Source organism: Poecilia latipinna, unplaced genomic scaffold (genome assembly GCF_001443285.1).
Source record: "Poecilia latipinna isolate Pla-1442-1.1 unplaced genomic scaffold, P_latipinna-1.0 Scaffold107, whole genome shotgun sequence".
Taxonomy (NCBI): domain Eukaryota; kingdom Metazoa; phylum Chordata; class Actinopteri; order Cyprinodontiformes; family Poeciliidae; genus Poecilia; species Poecilia latipinna.
This window is the reverse complement of record NW_015112723.1, coordinates 64,811-71,685: the sequence shown is the minus strand read 5'-3', so window position 1 is coordinate 71,685 and position 6,875 is coordinate 64,811. Positions and strand designations below refer to the sequence as shown.

Genomic DNA, 6,875 nt, shown 5'->3' with positions numbered 1-6,875 from the left:
ATAATCTTAAAATGTAACTCGGGTTACAAATGCTCTGCTCTATTTGGACTATCATTTGTGGCAGACACAACACGTACATGATGGAAACAGATACACTGTGCCCAAAGATTTGAAATGGAAAAAAAAAGAAGTCACACTGTATGATTATACACACATAAAAACAATTACAGTCTCAGTGCTTTGCAGATTTCGTCACACCAATCAAACTTGTCGCTTTTGTCATGCAACCCGACAACTTCAAAGTATTTAGGGGAGATTTTCTGTGAAAGACTAACAATCGGTAGGGATATGTGGTTTTCAGTTTCTTATGCACGTGAAAATGTTAAAAGTTTGGTGTTCATTTGTCTTCATCCCCTTTACTCTGTTACCCCTGAACAAAATTCTGTGCAACCAAACACATTCAGAATCAATAAAATCAATCGATGAACAAGTCATCCCCCTTGTGTGAAATTCCCTTTCACCGGAGAACCAGGCATGAGGCCAATAGTAACTCTGCTGAAGCTGCAGAGATTCTGTTGATTGAATAGAATAAAACTTTGTTTGTCCCCAAGGTGAAATTCCATAGCTCAAAGATGTTCAACATAAAAGCATTACAACAGCCACACTTAGTCATCCACACTTCACATAACCCTAAGCACATTGGCCCCACTGTAAAACATTTTGGACAGGCAGCACCTGTCCTGGATGGATGTGTTTTAAAGACTGTAAAACACGTGAGGCTCGAGGAGAGGTTCAGCTTGCAGCAGAACAATAACTCTAAACCATACTGATTTTCACATTATTCATGCAATCTGAATCAACTTGAGCTGTGTTGCTAAGAAGCATGGGAAAACATTTAGTTTATTCTTAAGATTCACATTTCTCTTCTTGAGATATTTGTAAGTTTTAATGAGTAATCCAGAACTTTATCAATATCACTTCTTACAATAGAGAGAGAGAGAGAAAAAACACTACAATGTGCCTTTCAAGAAAGTATGATGATTGTTGATTATTAGAGGGCAGGAAATGGCTAAAAGAAAAAAAAAAGTTACTTGCCTAAAGTTTCCCAAATTTACAAGCCTAGCAAAAGTTGCGCTTAAAAGAACTGGAACTCTGATAATAAGACTAGAAAGGCCCACATTTATCTACACTCAACGAGGAGGATGGTAGTGGAGGTACAAGATTTTTTTAGCAGATGTTTTACAGGTTTCTGTGCTTCAGTTAGAAACCCGTAGAATAATCTTCAGCATATAAAGCTGCTGCAAAAAGACAAAGATACTTCTGCATAAAGTAGATAAAAATAACTTCTTGATGGTTCCAAATCACCATAAATCGCTTATCGCTTATCGCTTAATTTCTCCTTTCATTTGTATTTTTGAAGTTTTACATTAAGCACTGTCAGGCTTAAGACAGACAACCAGTAATAATCAACAAATAAAAGCATTATTATTCCAGTCACAGAAAAATATTCTCTACACTAGTTAAATAATTAGCCCAAAGACACATTTATCTTTGGAGTACATCAACGTTCTGAGCTGCAGCTGTGCAGAGAGAAGCTTTTAGTGTTGAGCTTATGGAGGAAATGGATTGCATGTGGTTTTTACAGATGCTCCACTGAAGCACAAACATGGGTCAAAAATATCAAGCCCACATAAAACCTGATAAAAGTGAAAAGATGATTTACTTCTCCTGGATGTTGTGTTTGGACACCTCATCCCCACACTGCCCGAAAGTGTAAAGACCCTGTTGTTGGTGTCGTGACCCGTGCAGGACGTTTGGTCATCTTTGTTATTCAGAAGTGGAGTTGGTGGTGAAAAGGCAACAGGTGCTCTGCAAATTAAGACGCTCTTGTCAGCTTCTGAAAATTCAGACCGGAGTGTGACTTCTCTGTTGGGAAAAAAAAGATATTATCTAATGGTTAAATATATATATATATATATTACATATTTTGTAAAACCAACTCAATGTCAAGTTTTATTTGATATGCAGTTCTTTGTGTTCATGCAATGCCTTGAGGAGAGATGTTTGTGATCTTCTCTCTGTTTTGGTAAAACTGCAAATGAAGGCTCTGCTCAGCAAGGCAAGAAGACTTAACTGGCTTTTGGTGAGAAGTTGTGAAATTCGTCTCAGATTCCGAACATCTACATTTTTACCTTTTGCATATTTTTACCCACAAACACTGGACTCGAACCTTTACCAGTCAGGTTGACATCTTGTTGGGGATACAGTGAGTGCCTGAGAGTGAGCAGGCAAGTGGAAATCTGGAAGACACTGACAGTACAGAGAACAACCGTGGGACGAGTAGGTAGGTTCTGGAGGAGGTCTTGATGTTGTAGGTTTGCAGGTGGACGCTTGGAGCAAAGAAACTGGACGGGATCTGGGAACACAAGGGTGTGAGCAACACGAGATCGTTTCTCTAGAGGGTTTTAGCAGAGTGGCTAGATCTACTCAACAAGGTTAATCACCCAGTGAAGAGAGGTTGTCATGCAGCTCCTTATATCCACAGGACCTAATGATGCAAGGTCTGCCCGCTGTGAGGATGGAACGCCCACCTGTAGAGATCTTTAGGAGAAAGCCGACTCACACTCACACAGAAGAAACACAAACACACAAGAATCATGACACTCAGAAGTATCGCTGCTTTCTTTTTTTTGCAAAAAAAAAAAAAAAAAAAAAAGACGCTCTTTTTGGTGACCTATCTGCCACACTAACTACTGAATAAAAATGATGATGATTAAACAAATGGATGTTAAAACGAGTGTGGAACTCATGCCTAATTGTTCTCACCACAATTACAGCTGTTTTAATAGATGTTAATAGTTGAAACCAGATAGTTACATATACCAAATAAAAAGAGATTTTTTTGTCTCACTGCCTGGAGTTAAATCAGACCAAACTGCTTTTGTATTTAGTTAGAATCACCAAATTATTATTTTTTTTTCTTTTTTTGCTGAATGCCAGAAAACCTGGCAAGAGCATATTTTAAAGATTACATTTTGTAACTTGATTCAAATTCAAATGGCACATGACATTTTTTTAAGCAATGGCTTTCTATTTGCTAAACTTCCATTACTGCCGGTATAAAACAACCCTGTTAGTAGATTTTTCAGCATGTGTTATGGATCTTATGTGTTTTATAAGCTAACCATGCTTTAAATTTGTTTCTTGGTTGATGGTTCATTCATGTTTCAGAGTCTGAAGTCTACACATAATAGGTATATTTTTCCAGAGATTAAATTGGACTGTAATTAATAATTAGATGACATCTGAAGAGAGTTAGTTGAGCTAGCATTTATTCAGGGGCATTAGAGTAAAAGGGTTACAAGACTGTAATTTACGAGAACTGTGGTGTGTTTAATTCTATAGTTTTTATATAAAAAGAGCCATGTCTCATTTCCTTACACTTAAAGTCGTATCAAATGTTCATCTAGTTCAGAAAATACACATTTTTTACACTAGCTTGTGAAGAAAAATTAACAAAATGTGAACAAATTCAAAATGTAAGAATACATTTGCTAATGTGTATGGATGCGTTGTTTAACATGAATGGTAAATTATATGTATTATGTCTGTGTTATGCTATTCAACCTTATTTTTATGTATTCATATCTTTTTTTTATTTAGATATAGGGTGTTTGTTGTCTTTGTGATGAGTTTTTCAACCTGGGGTTCCTAAAATACTGTAATTGCCTTTCTTACATATTGAATTGTATATTTTTTATACAGGGCTTTATTGAAAATTACCTAATTATAATCTTTTTCACACAACTATTAAGTTTCATAGTTTTCTAAAAATATAACACATAATTTGCCACCCCTAGGGTTAATTGAGGCATAATGCAAGGTAATTACTCCTATTGCTTTGCTAACAAAAGAAAATGGAATTAAACATAAATCCATTATGGCAGTTTTTGTAAACTGCAAAAAGTAAGCATAAACTGTCAGAGCCTCCATGTGTGGATTCACAAAAGTGAGAGAGGAGATGAACACTGCACTGGGCTGTTCAAAATTCACATCCTGATTTTTTTCATCCCTGTCATGCTGAACAATCATCAGTTTCCATTGTACTAGGAATGAATCACATTGTTAGTCTGCCCTCTTACAGTCTACTGTGGGTCATCGGGGTTGGATTCATTTTCAAGTTTCCATAAAAGGAACTCAATCAGATCATTTGGATTAAATTATTTTTATGTCATTCGAAGACAATCACCCAAATTTCTCAACTGATTGTGTCAAGTTCTAACTCATTTCTACGATACATTTGCTCAAATTTGAAATTGTGGTTAATTGTGTTGTGTTGTGTATAGAAACAGCATTATCTTTAGCATCAGAAAATCTAAATAAAAATTTGTATTTATTTATCTGTGCCTTGTGATAAGACTGGTCACCTGTCTAGGGTTTACCCCACCTCCCATCCAGTGTTTTATCAATCAGTTGTAAATACAAACATCTGCACAGCTGACAGTGGATAACAGGATAGAACAGTCTGCTGTTTGTTTACATAAGATGGTTTTATGAATGCAGCCGATTGCCACCATCACATGGGACGTTTCCGCTGGGTCATACTCAGATGCATGTAGAGGAGTCAAAAATTATACCCAAGGAAAACTAGCACTACTTCAACATATATTTTTTTCCTCAACTAAAAGTACAAAGTAGTAACTGCAACAAAAAAAAAAAAAAAAAAAAAAAAAACATACTCAAGAGTTGAAAGGTTTTGGTTAAAAGGCTACTCAAGTATTGAGTGCTTGTTACGAGATTATAACGTATAATATATTTTAAAATGATTTAATCAGACAGAAAAAAATATAAAGTTATGTGCAAAATCTAAAGACTAATCTGAAGACTACTAAATACAAATAACATACTAGCAATTAATGGGAAACATTAACTGGAGCAACAGAGAAAAGTGGACGGTTTAATGGTAACATCCCAGAACTGTCACCAGACTGACAGAAACAGCTTTTGTGAAATAGATTCTTGACAGTGCATTCTATTAGTCTGTCAAGACTAAGTTGTTGCAGCCATTACTGTCTGTCCGCATAAAAAAATAGAGATGCATGGTGTTCTGAAGCCCAAAGACGAAGTATGGATTCTTCATTTAATTACACAGGAATTTAAAATCTATCCCTCCAGTCACCGTCTTCCCTTCATGCAAGGTCGAATTTTGGAGGCAACATGAGGGAAACCCAGACATTTTTTTTCAACAAACATTGTCAGCTTAAGGTGTTCCTACATGAGCCAGAAGGAATAAAATGTTACTCCATAAAATTATGGATCTATTGGTTCACAATCAGAAGACCTCCAAAGGGAGGCATCACATCCTGAAACTCCTTTGGAGCTAGAACACAACCTGCTCTACTTTGAGCTTCAACCAGGTGAATCTAGCCACACTATGGGGGATACGTCGTTGCAGAAAGTCCCTGCAACGACGTATTGGTACCCCATACTCCAACGGCACCCTCTACGAAATACCTCAAGGAGATGATTGTAAGCTTTCCATCAACAACCAAATTACCGTGACACCCTAAACAACTTATTGAGTAAAGATCTAATCCAGTCGTACACTGTTCCACATCGAGGATGAAAGCGACGCTGATATTCTTAAATTAAAGGTTCAGTACGACTTTGAATCCTCCTTTTCAAACACCCTAGAGTAAATTCTCCCAAGAGGGTTGAGATGCTTCAATGTAGAAAAAGAATATTTTCTTTTAATGTCAGTACATTTACTAAGCATTTGAATGCTGTGGTCTTTGAGGTTATCTTCATAGCATACAAAATCATGTATATGTCTTTCAATGCTGCGGTCTTGAACGAATACAAAGTCATGTACATGCATGCACACACAAAAAAACACAACAGAGACAGAAACAAAAAGATGGGCAGTACAAAGGAAACATGAACAAAAACAAAAAAAAAAGAGAAGAAAAATGTTGACTCGCTAGCATGCACCAGTCACCACTGCAGCTTGCTGAAGCTGAGTGACATGTGTTTACCCTTTTTTGTTCCTCCCTAGATGCTCAAATTGCTCCACAGAGGGAAACAGCAAGAGCTCCCCAAATCACACAGGGTGAATATGTGCATTTTTATATCTCCCAGCCATCACTCATGACAAGCAGAAGCACACCTTGTCTGAAGAGCTTTTTAGGAGAGGTGTTTGGTTGTGTGAGTTGTGTCAAGTCTTGCCCACCTTCTTGCCTCTTGAACAAAAAAATAAATAAAAAACAAAAAACAGTTATACACAAAGCAATATTAGTAAATGGGATGTTATTTTGCAACGTTTGTTGCTGTAGGGTTTTAAAAACACATGCAACCGTTTCCGATAGAGTATTATTGAAAAGTAATTTTCAATAAACGAGGCACTTAATATTGATTATCACACACAGACTGATGTTTTCAAGTTTCTGGTAATTATAATATGTTCCTGCTGACAGATGATGAAAATACAACACTGAAGATTAGATTATTACATCAGATCAATAAAATTAATTTAAAAATTACGACTTAATTATAAGTAATATTCACCTACAGATTTTTTTCAATAGGTACTTTAAATGTGACAAGCCTCATTGGAACATCATAATTTGCTGAACATGAGTGTAAAACATATATTTCTGTTAACTTGGTTTATTGGTTCATATTAAGGAATATGGCATTTCTTACAATGAAAGGATTTCAGTGTTTTCTGCCACGTGATGCAGCTCCTGCTTCCTGCCCCTCCCTTCCTCGTTGTCTGCTGATTAACTCATTGCTGTCACTTGTGCCTCTGTTCCTGCTGGGTCCTGATTGCTCATGGCCCTCACCTGGCCAGACAGACTTTGGATTTACTCTGTAAACCCGCCTGCGTTGTTTCTGACATGAGCCATTCCTCTGACTAACACTTTCGGAATTGTGGA

The 6,875-nt window shown here is 36.7% G+C and overlaps 1 long non-coding RNA gene across 1 annotated transcript; it reads right to left on the bottom strand.

The window, feature by feature from the left end:
* Window positions 1-1,650: 1,650 nt before the first annotated feature.
* LOC106944650 (uncharacterized) lies at window positions 1,651-6,185 on the bottom strand. Its single transcript, XR_001424378.1, has 4 exons — window positions 6,107-6,185; window positions 2,445-2,541; window positions 2,177-2,356; window positions 1,651-1,809 (listed from the first exon to the last, which is right to left on the bottom strand). It is a non-coding gene; the product is annotated as an uncharacterized LOC106944650 (long non-coding RNA).
* Window positions 6,186-6,875: the final 690 nt, after the last annotated feature.